Genomic DNA, 21392 nt, shown 5'->3' with positions numbered 1-21392 from the left:
CCCTTTTTTTTTCTTTTCAAAGGCCAGAAAACCCACAAAGCATGCTGGGAAGCTGCCGTACATTGGCTACTAGACGAGAACCTCTTAGGGGTTTTGTTCATGATTATGCTGGGTTTAATGCGGTTCAGAGTCAGACAATGATGTTTCAGTAGAAGGCTTTAAAAGTTTCTATGGATAGAGTAGATCCTCACTACAGCCTGGTGTTCATATGAAATCACAACAATTTGGTCAAACGCAATATATTTGACAGATTAAATGTGTGACTTATTATGAAGTGAGAGCTGAAAAGAAAATGTTGAAGAGAAAATGGATCCGAGTTTGCGAAAGGTGCCTGTTGACTGCTGCGGCCAGCAGGGGCGCTCTAACAGGCAGAGAGAGAAAAGCTTACAGCACCTGGTATTCCCAGGCGGTCTCCCATCCAAGTACTAACCAGGCCCGACGCTGCTTAGCTTCCGAGATCGGACGAGATCGGGCGTGCTCAGCGTGGTATGGCCGTAAGCAAGTGCACACCGACAAAGTTGACCTGATAAACCTCCAGCAGCCGGGCATAAGAGCTCCCGGTATGATTTCAGGCTTGAGCCACTTACTCATTCAGAAAAAAGGCTGTATCAGGGAATAAAGACACACATGAGGAGGTTGCTATATTTCAGACGGGCATAGGCTACTTGAAGAAAGAGCTCCAAAAGAGAACCAAACTGATCAGAGTTTCAGAAATCTACCTGTCCAAAGAACGTTCGACCACACGTGAACAACAGGCCGTGCGGCCGAGGTGCAAGCTCCTCCCTATCGTTCGTCGCTATCAGCAGTACACGTCGGCGCACAAGCAAAGGGAGGGCGCTTCTTTTTCACAGATCGAGGGACCCCACCGTAAGGTGGGGCATCAAAAAATTCATATCAACTCATAGTGGTCCTTTCCACGGAAATCTTTAGTAAAAGGCGAAAGATTTATACGATATGAAGAGAACCATGAGTGTTGTGCCAGGCTGGACCATGACTTCAGCTAGCCACCGCCAGCGACACAGGTCACTATCAGAGTTACAGGTAGCCTAAACACCACGCACAGACCTTCAAAGTACTGCTTTACCTTCATGCAAATGTTGAAGTTATCAGCATGCGGCCTACTCATTTTCAGAAGTGGCCCATGAAAAGTATTTTTCCCCCCTTTTTTTTTCTTTTCAAAGGCCAGAAAACCCACAAAGCATGCTGGGAAGCTGCCGTACATTGGCTACTAGACGAGAACCTCTTAGGGGTTTTGTTCATAATTATGCTGGGTTTAATGCGGTTCAGAGTCAGACAATGATGTTTCAGTAGAAGGCTTTAAAAGTTTCTATGGATAGAGTAGATCCTCACTACAGCCTGGTGTTCATATGAAATCACAACAATTTGGTCAAACGCAATATATTTGACAGATTAAATGTGTGACTTATTATGAAGTGAGAGCTGAAAAGAAAATGTTGAAGAGAAAATGGATCCGAGTTTGCGAAAGGTGCCTGTTGACTGCTGCGGCCAGCAGGGGCGCTCTAACAGGCAGAGAGAGAAAAGCTTACAGCACCTGGTATTCCCAGGCGGTCTCCCATCCAAGTACTAACCAGGCCCGACGCTGCTTAGCTTCCGAGATCGGACGAGATCGGGCGTGCTCAGCGTGGTATGGCCGTAAGCAAGTGCACACCGACAAAGATGACCTGATAAACCTCCAGCAGCCGGGCATAAGAGCTCCCGGTATGATTTCAGGCTTGAGCCACTTACTCATTCAGAAAAAAGGCTGTATCAGGGAATAAAGACACACATGAGGAGGTTGCTATATTTCAGACGGGCATAGGCTACTTGAAGAAAGAGCTCCAAAAGAGAACCAAACTGATCAGAGTTTCAGAAATCTACCTGTCCAAAGAACGTTCGACCACACGTGAACAACAGGCCGTGCGGCCGAGGTGTAAGCTCCTCCCTATCGTTCGTCGCTATCAGCAGTACACGTCGGCGCACAAGCAAAGGGAGGGCGCTTCTTTTTCACAGATCGAGGGACCCCACCGTAAGGTGGGGCATCAAAAAATTCATATCAACTCATAGTGGTCCTTTCCACGGAAATCTTTAGTAAAAGGCGAAAGATTTATACGATATGAAGAGAACCATGAGTGTTGTGCCAGGCTGGACCATGACTTCAGCTAGCCACCGCCAGCGACACAGGTCACTATCAGAGTTACAGGTAGCCTAAACACCACGCACAGACCTTCAAAGTACTGCTTTACCTTCATGCAAATGTTGAAGTTATCAGCATGCGGCCTACTCATTTTCAGAAGTGGCCCATGAAAAGTATTTTTCCCCCCTTTTTTTTACTTTTCAAAGGCCAGAAAACCCACAAAGCATGCTGGGAAGCTGCCGTACATTGGCTACTAGACGAGAACCTCTTGGGGGTTTCATTCATTATTATGCCCAGAGCCATCCCACAAAGCATGCTGGGAAAGAATGTTAGACAGGATCTTAACATTTTACTAGGCTATTTAAATTAGTTTTTTTCTGAATGCTTAAACACAACTTTGATTCTTATAGCACACTTTCTAAAACTATTAATACTTATAGCAAAACCACTCACTGAGATCGCAAAACTAAAAGCACAAACACTGCTTTGCACTCAGTTTGCAATTTTGTAACACACACTTTGCACAACTGTAGGCACAATTCACTGCACAGCACTCTTTTTGCAGAACTGTAAACACAATTCACTGCTTTACACTCAATTTCCAAATGATCAACACACTCCTGGCAAATCATACACATGTATGACTATTATTTATACTATTTTGCCAACTCTCTGGCACACTTTCTCATGTGAAAACTGTTTTAGATAATTAGTTCACTTTGCAATCAGCCTAAGCACTATAAATAAGCCACAGGTAATGTACAATGGGTACAATGGAGTGAGCAGCAAGAGTGAGAAGAGAAAGAAATAGCCCTTTTACAGACAAAAAAAACAGTCTACATGTGGGGATATTGTCATGTCAGGCCTGGATACGTCATTCCAGAATGTATTTTTCCCGGTGCCTTGGACTAGGACATTGCATGTGATGTAGACAGAATTTTGAGAGACGACCCGATGTAGACTGATTTGTTTTGTCTCAGTGAAATTGCTATTTTGTGTTTTGACTTGGAAAAACACACTTGTGTTTGTTTTGATGTAAATACTTGAAGTTGGATCCCTGTATGTTTACAGAACTATGACAAAAGTATGACCTCAAACTGACATAGTCTACCTTGTGCACAGAGAAAGCAAAAGCCAGATGTGTTTTTTATTCAGACCATCAGTGTGTAGTTGGCACTTATGTGCTTACTATTGTGATGGCTTGTGTTTACGGTTTGATACGAAAACATAATTTTTACGAAGGTGTGAAGAGTTAAGCAAGGTGTGTTAGCTTTTGCAAGAGAACTACAATGTTTTGCTGATTGGGTGAGAGGTTTTGCCATTTGTGTGTAGAGTTTTGCAAAAAACGCCATAGTTACAAAAATTGTGCTTAAGCAATCAGAAAAAACTGTAATGAAATCAACGAAATATCATAGTGGCCAAGTAGATTAGTGACAAAAATTACATAAATTTAAGCAATTTAGTGAAATATTGGGAGACACATTTATGTCTATAAAACAGCTTTGGAAAAATATAAAGTGCATGCTGGCTGTTCTAAACATAGCTAACATGATTCAGTCCACATACAAAGTAAAGCGTTTAAAAACTGTGTTTTTTTGTTTTTTTAAATCATACAAATTGTTCACATGTTGATTCATGGTCATTCTTTTTATGATTTCATTCTAAAATCATTTTGTTTATCAGAAACAGTTGCAGAGAGCAAATGCATCCACACACAAAGAGATTGACAGAATTTTGGGGTTCATCATGTCATTTCAACTCAATGTGATACTTGAAAAAATAACTTGAGAAGTAAATGCAAGACTAAAATAACTTGCATCGACCTGGCTGAAGGTGTCACATGTTACATTACCCTTTTCAGGAACCGTTCAGCATGTGGTATTACGTACACTACCGGTCAAAAGTTTAGGGTCACTTCGAAATTTCCATTCCACTCCATTATACACAGAATACCCGCTGAGATCAGTTGCATTGGCAAGCAATTTTCAGATCACATTATGTGCTTACATAATTGCAAAAGGGTTCTCAACTGTTGTAGAAAGAAATTACTGATCTGCAATATCTACATTGGCACAAATGTACATTCTGTTTATTAATCTGATATTATAACAGGCTAACTGAGTAAACATTGGAGAACCCTTTTGCAATGATGTAAGCATAATCTGAAAACTGCTGCCCTGATTAAGAAAAGCAATGCAACTGCTCTTAACTGATATTCTGTGTACATTACAGTAGAACACAAGTTTCTATATCAGTGGTTCTTAACTGGTCTGACTTTGGGACCCACAATTTCCCATGATCATGAAGTCACAACCCATATATATTTTATAGTGTTCAAGACAACAGATTTGGTGAGCTACATGCTAAGAAAGGCCAAGTGCCTGTAGGCCTATTTGTTTGGAACATGCTGTTTGGCATTACATTTGTGAATTCTCCAACTCCTGATGTCACCTTAAAGTACTTGACAGGTCTGTCTTTGACAGGTGTACTTTATTATGAGGCATTTTCACTCATGTTCCAGCAATTGTGAACATCGCACACTGTGGATTCTGCACCATTTCGTCTCAATTTAAGTCTATTTGAAATGGGCGATTTCTTCTTTTTTTTAACCACAAGCTCCGCGACCCACCCAGAATGGTTCCGCGACCCACTTTTGGGTCCCGACCTACCAGTTAAGAACCACTGTTCTATATGACCTCAAACTTTCAACCTGTAATAGTAGACATAAGGCTGATAAGACAGCTTTGTGCACAATACCATTTTACAAGAAGAGGGACCCCACCATGCGATGGGGTATCAAAAAATTACTATAAACTCAAATTGGTCCTCTCCACGGAAATCTTTAGTAAAAGGCGAAAGATTTATACGATATGAAGAGAACCATGAGTGTTCTGCCCAATCCTAACGAGACTTCATTAACTTACTATCAGAGCGATAGTTCACTATAAGAGTTACCACCGATCATGCTCAAGTTATCAGAGTGCTGTTATACTGCTATGTCTATTACATATGTTGCATTACTAAAAAAAACCATACGTTAAAGAAGTATGCATGTACAAAAGTAAAATAGGCTATTCAATGAGGCGCAATGCACGCTGGGAGTATGACGTCACCGTTTTCAAATATCGGCAGGAAAGCAAGTTTCTGATCGGTCCAATAAAGTCGGATAAAGTTACAGTGTAGCCAGAGCCCGTATACATTCTCTGGTATAGCCTACATTTATGTAGCGCAAACCTGTCGTAAATGTGCCGTTTGTACTCACTTTTTGCCACAACGCTAAACTGTACTTTCTGTGAACGGTAAAGTTGGAATGTAATTCCACAAATTTGTGAATTACATGCTTACTTAAGAATAAGTTAGAATAAACGCCACGCTTTATCAACCGGCTCTGGTATTGTAGCGTTAATTTTTTTTTCAGTAGGTTTGTGCTGTTGCGTTGGCCTCGGCAAGGGGGATTTCTGTATCTGCCTGGTTCAATCGGCCATTGTTGGTAAATGCTTCCTCCTACTGGTCAAAATTGGAATTGTAGAGGCCTTGTATGCTGTGCACTAAAGGGGCCTGAAACAATCTAACACCAAAATCCTCCTCTGAAACACTTTTTTCTCTCGTGAATATGATAAAAAAAAAATATTTGGTGGAGATTGTAGGAACATTTACAAAATTGTAAGGAAACATTTAGCAGACATGACAATGTTATAATGGGCTGCATAAAGGGATAACCTTTGTAATGTTTGTTATGTACAGGGCCCATTTCACACTATTAAAAATGTGAAGGGGAAAGCCAAACAAAAGAAAGTGCAATGTGTTACGTCATCTCAGCGTTCTAACTGATGGTGGAAATGCAAAACTGAAAAACAAGCCTAGTAACTGTTAGGGTAGCCTCTCCAATCAGTCGTTCATAGAAATGTGTTCTTAGAACTTTTTAACAGAGTAGCCAAAATTACATAAATAAAATAGAATGGAATCAAAACGTATGGAACAAGCTGCACAATCACTGATCAGAACACAAGACAAAGACTTTCTAAAATGTATATGCTCTTGAAAACCAAATCTTTCCTCTCCAGCACTTGTAACTTTTTAAAACTTTTTAAAATCTTCCAGCAACTGAGAAATTAATGTGAAAATTTACCAAAATGTACCAGCCACTCAACAGCATATAATTACTTTGTGTCTGAAATCTACAAGCCACAAGCCATCTATTTTTACCAATATGTGGCTGGTGCTATTTTCCAAACCTGTTTCTATCCCATTAAACAAAATGTCTGTGGATTTTTATTTTATTTTTTTACATCAAACATCACTCCACAAAATGTATGCTTATAAAACAGTCAACACAGCCTTAGGAAAATAAAGGTCATAACTAGGGGTGGGGAAAATATTGATACGTAATCTTGTATCGCCAGGCGCTTGTCATATCATACTTTCTTCATGATGTATGATAGATTCTTGCAATATGTCAACTATCACAGAATCACTGTATCTTGATAACATTGCTACCGTGGACAATATATCATTACAGTATTTTATCCCAAGTTATTCTGATATTAACATTCATCAAATGGAAATGCAATCTTAAGCTATTATTGCTCTATACTGTTTCAATAACACTTATTTTGTAATCTGCCATAGTAGTCTATAATACAACCTTTTGTACTTACTCAATGAACATGCAGTAAGTCTTACAATTTCAACATTTTGCATGAGAATAATTGCTAAAAACCTAATACATATCCTAGTCACTTAAAATAATACAACTACCACCACTGCTATCGCTATAATCATAGGCCTAAGGAAAATATATTTGTATTGTATTGTATTGTATTGAAATACATTTGTTTTAATATGCGATACTTGATACATTGAAAACCATCTATGGCAGGACCTATATTAGTGATCCTCTACACGGAAATCGTACATAAAGGTCAGCCTAAAAATATTATTCGTCGTGAAGAGAATCATAAACTTGTAGAGAAGCAAGGAGTTCTTGGAGAAAATCGTTGGTCTTACTGAGCCCTATTCTGTCCTGTGAATATGTTACCGCTGTCCCAACTTCCGTGTTGCGTGCAGACAGACAATAGTTTTAAAGCATAGCCCATAGACTCTTACGTAGTTTTACGAAGTACTCAAGAGAAACAGTAGACCCGTAAACCAATCCATTTATGTATTAGTCTAAGATATTACTAAATTGTCACGTTGCAAAGTAGGCTAGGACTTGATCATGACACATCTTTCTACATGTGGGTACCGGTATATACACAGACAAGTAACTTTCTTGTCATGTCCCAAACAGAAGGCTAAATAGTGCACGTCTTGTCGACTACCAGCAATCACCAACGCCACGAGGAAGACCATGCAACTTAACAAAGCCAGAAACACGGAGAACAATCTTGCTAAACGAGCACGTCGACTTCCGAAAAAATATAACTTTAATCATTGTAGCTGTTAGTTGCAAGGAGGGTGCACACCTCTACTTAAATCATATTATTTAACAACAACAGGAAGCCCCGCACGGTGGCAGGGCATCAAAAAATTAGTTAAAACTCATAATGGTCCTCTCCACGGAAATCTTTAGTAAAAGGCGAAAGATTTATACGATCTGAAGAGAACCCAGAGTGTACTGCCTTAACAATGCGCCATCTGAGGTCCCTATGAATGAACGTGCGTTTCACGCTGACGGGTACCTAATATCCAAGCAGGCTTCGCATTGATAATTACGTTAAAAGCTCAATGTGCATGTGTTTCATACGAAATATCACAACAGATTGATCAGCTAACAAGGTTTTCTTTTAACAATCTTTTGTACTATGAATGCAATAAGTCTCACAATTTCACAGATTTCTCCTTTCTGCATGAGAATGGCTGAAAACCTAATACATATCCTAATGTAGTCAATTAAAATAACACATACATTTGTTTTAATTTATGCAATACTCGATACATTGAAAGAAACCCATCTATGGCAGGACAACAAAATATACCGTATATTTTAATGATCCTCTACACGGAAATCGTACATAAAGGTCAGCCTAAATATTCGCCATGCAAAGAATCATAAACTTGAAGAGAAGAAAGGCGTTCTTGGAGAAAATCGCTGGTCTTGACCGGACCCTGTTCTGTCCTGTGCACTGTCTTGTCAAGGCTTCTTTAACTAGGCCTACGCGAAGCATGCTGGGTACATAATGTAACCGCTTTCCAAACGTCCGTGTTGCGTGCAGACAGTAGTTTCAGAGCCCGTTTTGGTAGTTTTAAAGACTCTTTCGTAGTTTTACTAAGTATTCAAGACAAACAGTAGACCTGGCAATCAATCCATTTATTTATTAGACTAAGATATTACTAAATAGTCACGTTGCAAAGTAGGCTTGGACTTGATCATGAAACATCTTTCTACATGTCGACATACACAGACGAGTAACATTCATGTCACATCCCAAACAGAAGGCTAAATAGCACGTCTTGTCGACTATACCAGCAATCACCAACGCAAAGAGGAAGACCATGCAACCTAACAAAGCCAGAAACACGGAGAACAATCTTGCTAAATGGGCACGTCGATTCTAAAGATAATATAACTTCAATCACTGTAGCTATTAGCTGCAGGGAAGGCGTGCACAACTACACAACTCATATTATTCAACAAGAGCAGGAAGCCCCGCACAGTGGCAGGGCATCAAAAAATTAGTTAAAACTCATAATGGTCCTCTCCACGGAAATCTTTAGTAAAAGGCGAAAGATTTATACGATCTGAAGAGAACCCAGAGTGTACTGCCTTAACAATGTGCCATCTGAGGTCCCTATGAATGAACGTGCGTTTCACGCTGACGGGTACCTAATATCCAAGCAGGTTTCGCATCGATAATTACGTTAAAAGCTCAATGTGCATGTGTTTCATACGAAATATCACAACAGATTGATCAGATAACAAGGTTTTCTTTTAACACTCTTTTGTACTATGAATGCAATAAGTCTTACAATTTCACAGATTTCTCCTTTCAGCATTAGAATGGCTGAAAACCTACATATCCTAATGTAGTCAAATAAAATAACACATCTACCACCACTGCCATTGCTATAATCACTAGGCCTAGGCCTACTTTTCTACTACTAAGAGAAGGAAACATATGAAATACATTTGTGTTAATTTATGCAATACTTGATACATTGAAAGAAACCCATCTATGGCAGGACAACAAAATATACCGTATATCTTAATGATCCTCTACACGGAAATCGTACATAAAGGTTAGCCTAAATATTCGTCATGCAAATAATCATAAACTTGAAGAGAAGTAAGGAGTTCTTGGAAAAAAATCGCTGGTCTTAACCGGACCCTGTTCTGTCCTGTCCACTGTCTTGTCAAGGCTTCTTTAACTAGGCCTACGCAAAGCATGCTGGGTACATAATGTGACCACTTTCCAAACATCCGTGTTGCGTGCAGGACAGTAGTTTCAGAGCCCGTTTTGGTGGTTTTAAAGAATAGACTCTTACGTAGTTTTACTCAAGACAAACAGCAATCAATCCATTTATTTATTAGACTAAGATATTACTAAATTCATACGTTGCAAAGTAAACTGGGACTTGACCATGAAACATCTTTCTACATGTGGGTACACAGACGAGTAACTTTGTCATGTCCCAAACAGAAGGCTAAATAGCGCACGTCTTGTCGACTAGCAATCACCAACGCCATGAGAAAGACCATGCAACTTAAAGCCAGAAACACTGAGAACAATCTTGCCAAATGAGCACGTCGACTTCTAAGAAATACATAATTTAAATCATTGTAACTGGCAACAGGTGGCACACCGCGAGACACTTCGTGTTATTTCACAAGAAAAGGAAGCCCCGCACGGTGGCAGGGCATCAAAAAATTAGTTAAAACTCATAATGGTCCTCTCCACGGAAATCTTTAGTAAAAGGCGAAAGATTTATACGATCTGAAGAGAACCCAGAGTGTACTGCCTGATGCACGTGCCATTTGAGGTGCCTATGAATGAGCGTGCGTTTCACGATGACGGCTACCTACCATCAGGCTTCAAACATCGATCACTACTAGTAGGCCTAATGAATATATTAAAAGCTCAATGTGCATGTGTTTCATACGAAATAGCACGATAGATTTTCTTTTAACAATCCTTTGTACTTACGCAACGAACATGCAATAAGTCTTAGCCTACAATTTCACACATTTCTCCTTTCTGCATGAGAATAATTGCTGAAAAAAAACCTTATACATATCCTAATGTAGTCAGTTAAAATAATAAAATTACCACCACTGCCATTGATTTAATCACTAGGCCTACTTTGCTTCTACAAAGAGAAGGACACTTGATACATGGAAAGAAAACCATCTATGACAGGACAACAATGTATAGGCCAGGCTATATATATATATATATATATATATATATATATTAGTGATCCTCTATGAAATCATACATTAAGGTCAGCCTAAATATTATTCGCTATGAAGAAAATCATAAACTTGTAAAGAAGCAAAAATCGCTGGTCTTGACCGGGCCCTCTTTTGTCCTATGCACTGTCTTGTCAAGGCTTCTTTAACTACGCGCAGCATGCTGGGTACATAATGTTACTGCCGCTTACCCAGCTTCCGTGTTGCGTACAGGCACAATAGTTTTAAAGAATACCACATAGCCTCACGTAGTTTTACGAAGAAAGCCTACTCAAGACAAACAGTAGACCCATTTATTCATTCGACTAAGATATTACTAAATGGTCACGTTCAAAGTAGGCTGGGACTTGACCATGAAACATCTTTCTACATGTGAGTCTAGTCCCAAACAGAAGGCTATATAGGGCACGTCTTGACAACCAACAATCATCAACGCCAAGAGAGAAGCTATGCAACTTATAAACATAATAGAAGGCACTTAATGAGCATATCACTATAAAGCGTGAATAACATCTACTACACTAGCTAACTGTAAGTAAAGTGTTAAGCAATACGAGCACCTGATAATATTTTACAACGACAGGAAGCCCCGCATGGTGGCGGGGCATCAAAAAATTAGTTAAAACTCATAATGGTCCTCTCCACGGAAATCTTTAGTAAAAGGCGAAAGATTTATACGATCTGAAGAGAACCCAGAGTGTACTGCCTAATGAACGTGCAACCTGAGGTACCTATGAATGAACGTGCGTTTCACGATGACGGCTACCTAATATCAGGCTACATATCGATAACTACTAGTAATGATTAGTTTAAAAGCTCTATGTGTATATGTGCTTCATACGAAATATCACGACAAATGGATCAGATAACAAGGCTTTAAACACAATTGTATACATTTCTGCAATGCATTCTGGGAACTAACTCCACTTCCTCTATCTCTCAATGACTCACTCGTGTTACGATAAGATAGTCATACAAATCTAACGTTATAGCTTATTGTAAGCTAAATAACTGAAATTATCGGAGGCTCCCACGTCTATTTCTGTCATTTATAACTCAGTTAAACATACCGTAAAACAAAAATTGTGCATTGTGCAAACAAAGCCGTGCGTGTACACGCTTGTAGCAATCCATAGACAGCAGGCCTAGAATCAAACCCGAGTCACAATGCAGGGCTCGACTCAAGTTTCTTGCAACCAATACAACGAATAGCCTAATCAAGTGAGTAAAAAGGCGCACGTTGAAGGCATCGGGAAAAAGGATAAAAAGTGTTCTCAGTTGCAGACAGTGAAGAGTGCTGACTACGACGGCCACCAGGGGGAGGCAGAGAGAGAAAGTACAGGCCCAACAGTGCTCTGAAATCGGACATGCGCAGTGTACCGTAGTATGGCCATAAGGAACAAGAATCTGACAAAGTTGACCTGTGGGGTGTACTCATAGGTGTACTACGAATCTCGATTAGTGGGTTAGCGAGGTATGTTGCGCTCAAAGCCAGGCTATGCTGTGACACGAAAGTGGATCTGTTTTAGTGTCGCTATATCACCATGGTATCTTATGCTGTCAACCAAACCTGGTCGGGAGGAGGTTATGTGCTAAATTATAGCTCAAATCGTGTAATCTACCGCACACTGACCAATCAATTGTCTTAAAAACGAAGTTATCTCACGTGTAGGATTCTGTCATATATCTTACAGGTGGAGCTCCGCCTCTACTAACATTTTGGAGCTCGAATGCGCTTTAATAATGCTGTGCGTGCAAATATCCAACTATGGACGTGCATACCATACAGCAACTGATGACAATTGATTTATTTGATGTTATAGGTTAGACACAAAAAATTACCGCAGTGTAGATTAAGCTATCGCTCATGAATGCGGAAGTAATTGTTTTTAAATAGAGGCGGTCTTGTGCGTCTCGTTACACGATTGGCCAAAGTCATCCCAACACCGAGAACGCGCACAGATCTGAGCTGAAAGCCTAGTTTGACAAATATCACATAACTGCAATCGTAGTATCACTTAACGTATACCCCTGAGTCAAGGCTTTGTCAAGCCTCGATATGTCTACATAGCCTAGATATGTCTAACGTGCTTCGTAGTATACCCCACTGGTCCCGACAACAGCCAAGCTAAGTTAATTCTAATGGTAATTATGTCGTCTTATTGGTTCAGCTAGCTGTCATTCACATCAGACCTCTGTGCTAATTTTTAAGGAGCTTTATTCCATTTAGAAACTATTTGCTAAATGTATTTGCTCGCAAAACAAAACAGATAGTCTGCCTACTACCATATGGTTATTATTTTAATTGTGATAGCCTTATAATTGTTAACATAGGCCTAGGTACTCATTGTTTGCTTATTTTATTGATAGACGTTTGATGAATAGCCTACTGTAGTTGATTGGAAGTGGAGGGGCAAGTTTTCGAAGGTATTTACTATAATATATAACTATAATATTAAGGTATATCATACTATGTGCATATTTGCAGTGGCAAGCGCTTTCTTAATGACGTTGCGTGCCGAGACAAGGAAGCACTCACACGGGTGCATACGTAAATTTGCATTCAGTTGGTCTACCACACCTAGGCCTACTCCTGCTGTTTTACAGAAATAGCCGTGATTCCCCATTCCACAAAGGACAACTTTACTTCATTGTTAGTCTATATCAAAAGCGGTTGTTCACTTTGTGTGAATGACGCTATTTTCCGCGTCTTTTTTATTCCAACCGTGGGCACTTTGGAGCAGAAACGAGAACGCGCACACATCCTGATTTACTTACACCTGTGGGGTATACTACGAAGCACGTTAGACATATCTAGGCTATGTAGACATATCGAGGCTTGACAAAGCCTTGACTCAGGGGTATACGTTAAGTCAGGGATTCCCAAACTGTGGTACGCGTACCCCCGGTGGTACGCGAGCTGCTTCTAGGGGGTACGCGAGATGAAAAGGGCTATGGCGGACAGGTGTAAAATGAAAAATTTAAATCTTTTGTAATTAATTCATGAATAAATACATAATTTTGAATCAGGTCATAATGATATGGAAACATGAAATTAAAGGATATCATTTATAAACTCTGTATGTGTTCATCAAAAAAAAGGGCAGCTTGTTAAACATGACGCCTGAAATAGCTAATAGAATGCGTTACTTTTGAATGCGTTGGATGGTCCGTGGGGGGAAAGTTTCGCGGATATAACAGGTTTTTGAAAACAACAAAAACAGAAAGGAGGGAAGGAGCAAAGCTAGGAGTTATTTCAGATGGGCAAGAAAGGTAACATTAAGCTAGGCTTTACATTTATCAAACTAAAGGTAGCCTAAGTTTAGCCTTTCTAGGCTGTATAGCCTATTGTTGTCCAAACGAATACATCCTTGTCAGGCGTTGTAGGCCCATTATAAGATATTGTATGTGGATGTAGTTAGGCTACTATGCAGGCTACTTTTCATAACTTTTTAACTGACCAAATGCACGCACCTAAAACCGGGAAACGGACAAATATTGTCAACAGGGGGGGGGGGGTTATAGAATGCGTTACGTTTTTATGTGTTTATGTGTCGGATGGTGGGGGTACGCGAGCCGAGTCGGAATGTAGGCGGTGGTCCGCGGGGGAAAGTTTGGGAACCGCTGTTCTAGGCTATTTGAGTTTCTTAAAGCTGAGCTGTGCTACATTTAAATTGTTCAATACATGATTTCATAGCAGGCCAAATATAAAATAAATTTTATATATAGCCTAGATATCTGTTTTTATTAGATGATCAGATGATTTACAGTTATTTGTAATACGTCATGTTTCATGTTTTTGTAATGTTTCATACAGTGATGCAGGTCTACTGCAGTGAATAGGCTATATACAACTTTGATCATTTTTATAGCCTACTACTGTATAGTTAACTTTGGCCTTGGTGCCCTGACATGTGGCCTTTGTGCCCCCCACCAAATATGCCCAACTGAAGGCCAAGTGTGACATATAGCCCTATAGGCTTCACGTGGATTGGGAGACAGACTGCCCAAAGCCACAGTGTGTGGTCTGCAGTGAGATGCTATCTAACCATTCTAATGTGGTTCTCCACACTGTTTGTTTTTTTAGCGTGAGAGCTCATAGACCAGTGGGGTGTACTACGAATCTCGATTAGTGGGTTAGTGAGGTATGTTGCGCTCAAAGCCAGGCTATGCTGTGACACGAAAGTGGATCTGTTTTAGTGTCGCTATATCACCATGGTATCTTATGCTGTCAACCAAACCTGGTCGGGAGGAGGTTATGTGCTAAGTTATAGCTCAAATCGTGTAATCTACCGCACACTGACCAATCAGTTGTCTTAAAAACTAAGTTATCTCACGTGTAGGATTCTGTCATTTATCTTGCAGGTGGAACTCCGCCTCTACTAACATTTTGGATCTCGAATGCGCTTTAATAGTGCTGTGCGTGCAAATATCCCACTATGGACGTGCATACCATACAACAACTGATGACAATTGATTTATTTGATGTTAAAGGTTAGACACAAAAAATCACCGCAGTGTAGATTAAGCTATCGCTCATGAATGCGGAAGTAATTGTTTTTAAATAGAGGCGGTCTTGTGCGTCTCCACGTTACACGATTGGCCAACGTCATCCCAACACCGAGAACGCGCACAGATCTGAGCTGAAAGCCTAGTTTGACAAATATATCACATAACTGCAATCGTAGTATCACTTAACGTATACCCCTGAGTCAAGGCTTTGTCAAGCCTCGATATGTCTACATAGCCTAGATATGTCTAACGTGCTTCGTAGTATACCCCACTGGCTAGGTGCAGAGAATAAATCCCCATGGTAACTTATGTGCCATCTCTTTTGTGAAACCAAGTCTAGGCTAAATTCATCCAGGATAACCAAAAAATCCCAGCTTAATCCTTTATCTATGTTTGGTGAAATACCCCTCTGATAAACCTCCAGCATTAATATAAACAAGTTCCTACTATGATGTCTGTCTTATACAATATTACAGATCCAATCTGTGGGGTATACTACGAAGCACGTTAGACATATCTAGGCTATGTAGACATATCGAGGCTTGACAAAGCCTTGACTCAGGGGTATACGTTAAGTGATACTACGATTGCAGTTATGTGATATATTTGTCAAACTAGGCTTTCAGTTCAGAGGGGTATTTCACAAAGGCAGAATTAAGACATCCAAGATAAGTGATAAGGTTTGATATAGCATTGTCTGGTCATCCTAGCTCAACTCGTTTCACTAATTCCAATCCAGGATGAGTAGGAGCGACTATGTCAAGCCAGGTGTAAGTAAATCAGGATGTGTGCACGTTCTCGTTTCTGCTCCAAAGTGCCCACGGTTGGAATAAAAAAGACGCGGGAAATAGCGTCATTCACACAAGGTGAACAACCGCTTTTGATATAGACTAACAATGAAGTAAAGTTGTCCTTTGTGGAATGGGGAATCACGGCTATTTCTGTAAAACAGCAGGAGTAGGCGTGGTAGACCAACTGAATGCAAATTACATGCACCCACGTGTGAGTGCTTCCTTGTCTCGGCACGCAACGTCATTAAGAAAGCGCTTGCCACTGCAAATATGCACATAGTATGATATACCTTAATATTATAGTTGAAAATACCTTCGAAAACTTGCCCCTCAACTTCCAATCAACTACAGTAGGCTATTCATCAAACGTCTATCAATAAAATAAGCAAACAATGAGTACCTAGGCCTATGTTAATAGGCTAATTATAAGGCTATCACAATTAAAATAATAACCATATGGTAGTAGGCAGACTATCTGTTTTGTTTTGCGAGCAAATACATTTAGCAAATAGTTTCTAAATGGAATAAAGCTCCTTAAAAATTAGCACAGAGGTCTGATGTGAATGACAGCTAGCTGAACCAATAAGACGACATAATTACCATTAGAATTAACTTAGCTTGGCTGTTAGCCTGGTCGGGACCAGGCTAGGTGCAGAGAATAAATCCCCATGGTAACTTATGTGCCATCTCTTTTGTGAAAGGCTAAATTCATCTAGGATAACCTAAAAATCCCAGCTTAATCCCTTATCTAGGTTTTGTGAAATACCCCTCAGATCGGTGCGCGTTCTCGGTGTTGGGATGACTTTGGCCAATCGTGTAACGTGGAGACGCACAAGACCGCCTCTATTTAAAAACAATTACTTCCGCATTCATGAGCGATAGCTTAATCTACACTGCGGTCATTTTTTGTGTCTAACCTATAACATCAAATAGCGACACTAAAACAGATCCACTTTCGTGTCACAGCATAGCCTGGCTTTGAGCGCAACATACCTCGCTAACCCACTAATCGAGATTCGTAGTACACCCCACTGATCTGATTGGATATCTGATGGTGATATGTCAGATTTCTTTGTCTGCAGTCTTCTAGTGTGAGCAGTCGAATAGGCCTAAACTGACCGTGAAATGTAGATACAAAACGTATGCGACAGAAATGCACAGTATCTGTCTGGCTGGTGGGACTTGGTGTCTTTGGAACATTATCCACAGTATTAACAGTTGACTTTTCAACACAGTAGGCCATCAACCACATTGTGAGATTTAAAACAATCATCCCATGGCCTCTGGGCAACGGTTCCAACTCTAGCATCGTAACGGACGCACACTTTGCTTTAAAGTAGATAAACTTAAGTATGAATGGGGAGTATCTGTACTTTACTTGAGTTTTTATTTTTCTTCCTACTTTTACTTTTACTTCATGTTAAAAGTCTAAAATCTAAAATTAAATGTATACTTTTACTCCACTACATTTTCATTAGCAGCATTAAGTAGAAAGTAGGCTAAAATAATGTGCATGTTATATGTTGTAGGCTAAATTTGCAACCCCAAGATTTTCTGACCTGATGTCACCACGGGACACGGCAATGACTGAAAACATAATGACAGAGTTAAAGCAAACTCATAGCAACACTTACAAGTCTTAAACTGACAACTGTTAAAAACAGCACTCACTGATGCACTTATTCTTACTGTACTCTAATGCTTTTTAAATTGTCCTAAAATTGTTGAGAATTGCTCTAAAACTTAAACTGTTTACCATGTTGTAAGTCGCTTTGGCTAAAAATGCGTCAGCCAAATGTAATGTAATATAATGTAATGTAATGTAAATACAGCTAAGACATAACACAGCAAGGCCTATGGAGACTTTAGTAAGGAGCTGAATTAAATGTAAATTCTAACTGTTTGTTTTTCATTAATAGCACTTTTGTTTAGGCTTTCAAAGCATGTTTATGGAGTGTGATGTAAAGCTATAAACATGTTGAATACAGTTCATTATAGGCCTAAGGAACCAGCAGTGAAAATGTAATGGCAGCTATCTTTGTTCAGGCTTCGAAGACATTGTATGAAGCTTCCAGGATAGAGCGCGCTCAGAGTGGCGTGGCCATATATCTAATGAGGCAATCCAATCAATCGATAATTTTAACTGAGCGTCCCTGCAGCCTGTGAGGGAGCCACACGCCTTGCTAGAGCTTCAAAGTAAGGCTATTCCTCATTTTTTTGTAAGTCGCTTAATTGGAGCATCTGCTAATTGAATAAATATAAAATGTAAATAAATGATGCAATTTCCAGCCTCTATCAGTCTGGCTGGCAAGAGGCACTGAATTTTAAGAGATGCTCAAAGAAACTGAAGTAGCCTAAATGCTAACGAAGGCAAACCAGCTAACAGAAAATAAGTTACAAAAGCTGACATTGCTTATTTGTGTGATAAGCGATTGATTGACAATTAATTGTATGCTTATATAGCTTACACACCAACCAAAGAGTGCAAAGAGTTTAAAATGTAGGCTATTGAGAGGTGAATGAGCTAACTTAGGCATCACTGCTGAGCTGCTAACGGCAGATTACTTTGCACATGTTGAAAGTAGCTAGGCTATAAATGGTCCACACGGTTTCACCGAAAGTCAACGCCAACGGTGACAATAATATCTCAACAACGTTGTTATGACCATATCCCATTTGACAAGATAATAACTTAGAAACTCAGTTTGTATCACATAACAGCTACCACGCATCTGGAGGGCAAAAAACACCAAACCCTATGAAGTTATAGGCTAGCTAATACTCTTCAGACCAGCAATATGTTACATTGTAACACACAGATTGAAATACAATGTTTGGTGGTCTTACCTTTGCCTTTCCCCCTCCCAGCTTTGGTTATATCATGTCCTTTTCTGGAACTGCAATCCTTTACTGATAGTCCTCCAGTCCAGTCCGACTCCAACGGGTAATCCAAACATGGGCAGAATAGGCTACAGCCACGTGCCTGCTTCTGCAACCATGCAAAAAAAACCTCCAGCAGACGCATCCTGTTTCAAACTTCAATTCATATAAACTGCACTCGAAGGATAGGCACTTTACAAGGCCTGAACGACAGAATAAAACGAATGGTCTACACGTCAAAGTCAAATACATTAGAGGGCCAAAAAAACAAATTTGCTACAAGCCGAGGGCCGGACTGGTTCAATGTTTATTAAAACATATTGTAGTGAATGGCGTTTACTGGCCATGACGGCTACGCCCCCACCATGTGGATTAATTGCAGTAGGCTGCAGGTGAGGTGGGACACCTGTGGCTTGTTGGGAGCGTGTGATTGTTGCTGTCAAAGGGGAGATAAAGAGAGGCTGAATTTGGACACGAGAGGACTCTCGGCGTGTTGATTAGTGCGGCTGGACGGGGGCATTCCGCAGCACGCCAGACGTTGTGGATTACTTGCGAACGTTGTGGATTACTTGCGAAAATTGTGGATTACTTGCGAACACTGTGGATACTTGCGAACTCTGGATTATCTCTGGACATTTACGGTCAGTCTCATAACGCTCCAGGCTGGAGCTGCTGTACGGACTAAACCAGTACTTTCTCAAAGCCGGTCATAGGACCCTGTGATCTAGCTAAGTCTATTGATGGCCTTGTTATTGCAGTCTAGTGTGTGTGTGTGTGTGTGTGTGTGTGTGCTTTGAGTTTATCCCCCGGCCGGGGTTAATGGCCAGTCCCTTCCCTTAGTTTAACTCGGCCATAGAGCGGGCTAGTTTAAGCGGGTTGTATGAATGCGGGGTGGCTGTGTGTGGGAGGTAGTGGTGTATTAATTAATTCTTGTTAATAAACTGTGAAAAGTAAATCCCGAGTTGTGTGTGTTTAAGAGTGTGTCCATGAGAGGACCAGGCGGGGGTGACGCATGCTACGTCACCGATTTTGATGAAACTTGGCCAGTTTGAAGGGTTCACCTAAAAACTCAAAAAGCCAAAATAGTACAAAATTTGAAACAACCCAGGGGGAGTTAGGCCCCCATCCTTGTTTTAGGCCAAAAAACCTCAAAAAAAGGCCCAAAATTGCATAAATTGTTGACATCCCTCCTGCTGTCAGATTTAAACACAGCAAAGTAACAATCCATGCCATCAAAGGTCCATCCAAGGTTAGTTTAAAACTGGAGTTACAAGGCGTAAGGTGTGACTGGTGTCAGTCCAGGACTGCACATGTCCACTATGTCACATGCTTTTTGGCGAATACCCAAAAAATAGCAATATTCAGACCTGAATATCTCCGATGAGCAACCTCCCTTTTTCAAAATTCTTTCTGCACATGAAAGGGCCATCTGTGGACTTAATAAATCAAAAGAAAAATGCTCGGCCTTTTTATTATTTTTTTTGTGGTAACCGCCTAAATGGTGTGATCCAGCCAGTGATTTCAAATACATATCTACTTCAATGATTGGTTGAAAATAATGCTTAGGTCATTTATGGTGGACAAATGGAGATCTATTATCATCAATCATGTCTGCTGATCAAATCCAAGCTACATTTAATGTCCAGAGTGTAATATATTCCTTAAGGTAGCTCAACATGACATCATCGGGTGACATACACCAGTATACCCGTAGGTCTACTTTTTGCAAATGTGGTATCTCCAACATATCTCAGGGCTAGAAACAGTCACTTGGACTCAAATAATAACTTGTAAGATTTTGATAGTCAAAGGTCAAGGTCACTGTGACCTTATGTACATCCCATTGTGGTGAATAAACCTCTAAAAATCCCTGACATAATTGCAAATGTGATGCAAACATCCACACCGGCCCTTTCTGAAACCAATCCCTACCCACTCCCCTAAGTTACGATGTGCACTCAGGTGGGAATCACCCTTACAGCTAAATCGAGTTCTCCATGTAAATGGGAAAATGTTGAGTTCTTTTATCACTTTTGGGTGCTATAGGCTAGTTGGAACTGCTCACCTCAATGAACTATGATAAGCTATGCTAACAGACTGAGGTACTGCACACACACAGATGAGAAGGGTATGCATCATCTTATCTAACTCTGGCAGAGACAATAAGATATTTTCCCAAAATGTTGGCGTGTTCCTTTAACACTTGGTTAGGAGTGCAAGTGGCTAGTGAGAGAGTGTAGCTAGTTTCGGAAAGGACCTTTCACTCAGATAACAAATTAATTTGAATTTGATGGTCATGGGTCAGGGTCATTGTGACTACATTCTTGTGAGGAATGCCTATAGGAAGTTTTTTTCTTTCTTTCAAATTCGGCAAACACAGTCACTTACATGTACACTCAAAGATGAACTGATTAGATTTGAGTGGTCAATGTTACTGTGACCTCTCAAAAAACATGGGCCTACTGTATTTTTACACCTTGAACACAATATCCTGGAAACACCTTGAGGGAGTTATTTCAAATTTAGCACAACTTAGGCCCTGTACACACAACCAGATATTTTATGTTTGGGTCTTTCGTCCACACATAAAAAGTGTTTTAGCCCACACAGATATATTTTTTAAAACCTTCTAAAGAGAATGCTGGTTTACTTGGATCTGTGGACA

General features: G+C 40.2%; 9 non-coding genes across 9 annotated transcripts; all 9 read right to left on the bottom strand.

Annotated features, from left to right (window-relative positions):
* Positions 1-381: 381 nt before the first annotated feature.
* LOC143136981 (5S ribosomal RNA) lies at positions 382-500 on the bottom strand. The gene has a single exon (XR_012989566.1). It is a non-coding gene; the product is annotated as a 5S ribosomal RNA (ribosomal RNA).
* A 359-nt stretch (positions 501-859) lies between these two features.
* LOC143137188 (U5 spliceosomal RNA) lies at positions 860-974 on the bottom strand. Its single transcript, XR_012989757.1, has one exon. It is a non-coding gene; the product is annotated as a U5 spliceosomal RNA (small nuclear RNA).
* A 566-nt stretch (positions 975-1540) lies between these two features.
* LOC143136867 (5S ribosomal RNA) lies at positions 1541-1659 on the bottom strand. The gene has a single exon (XR_012989465.1). It is a non-coding gene; the product is annotated as a 5S ribosomal RNA (ribosomal RNA).
* Positions 1660-2018: 359 nt separating this feature from the next.
* LOC143137187 (U5 spliceosomal RNA) lies at positions 2019-2133 on the bottom strand. The gene has a single exon (XR_012989756.1). It is a non-coding gene; the product is annotated as a U5 spliceosomal RNA (small nuclear RNA).
* A 2776-nt stretch (positions 2134-4909) lies between these two features.
* Positions 4910-5024, bottom strand: LOC143137168 (U5 spliceosomal RNA). Its single transcript, XR_012989738.1, has one exon. It is a non-coding gene; the product is annotated as a U5 spliceosomal RNA (small nuclear RNA).
* A 2610-nt stretch (positions 5025-7634) lies between these two features.
* Positions 7635-7750, bottom strand: LOC143137163 (U5 spliceosomal RNA). The gene has a single exon (XR_012989734.1). It is a non-coding gene; the product is annotated as a U5 spliceosomal RNA (small nuclear RNA).
* A 1029-nt stretch (positions 7751-8779) lies between these two features.
* LOC143137160 (U5 spliceosomal RNA) lies at positions 8780-8895 on the bottom strand. Its single transcript, XR_012989731.1, has one exon. It is a non-coding gene; the product is annotated as a U5 spliceosomal RNA (small nuclear RNA).
* Positions 8896-9972: 1077 nt separating this feature from the next.
* On the bottom strand, positions 9973-10088 carry LOC143137161 (U5 spliceosomal RNA). Its single transcript, XR_012989732.1, has one exon. It is a non-coding gene; the product is annotated as a U5 spliceosomal RNA (small nuclear RNA).
* A 1041-nt stretch (positions 10089-11129) lies between these two features.
* Positions 11130-11245, bottom strand: LOC143137158 (U5 spliceosomal RNA). Its single transcript, XR_012989729.1, has one exon. It is a non-coding gene; the product is annotated as a U5 spliceosomal RNA (small nuclear RNA).
* Between the last annotated feature and the right edge of the window lie 10147 nt (positions 11246-21392).

Source organism: Alosa pseudoharengus, unplaced genomic scaffold (genome assembly GCF_046254945.1).
Source record: "Alosa pseudoharengus isolate Yale_2024_CS ecotype anadromous, Long Island Sound unplaced genomic scaffold, YU_APseudo_1.1 YU_APseudo_1.1_scf_20, whole genome shotgun sequence".
NCBI classification, from domain to species: Eukaryota; Metazoa; Chordata; class Actinopteri; order Clupeiformes; family Clupeidae; genus Alosa; species Alosa pseudoharengus.
This window is presented reverse-complemented; position numbering and strand designations above follow the sequence as displayed.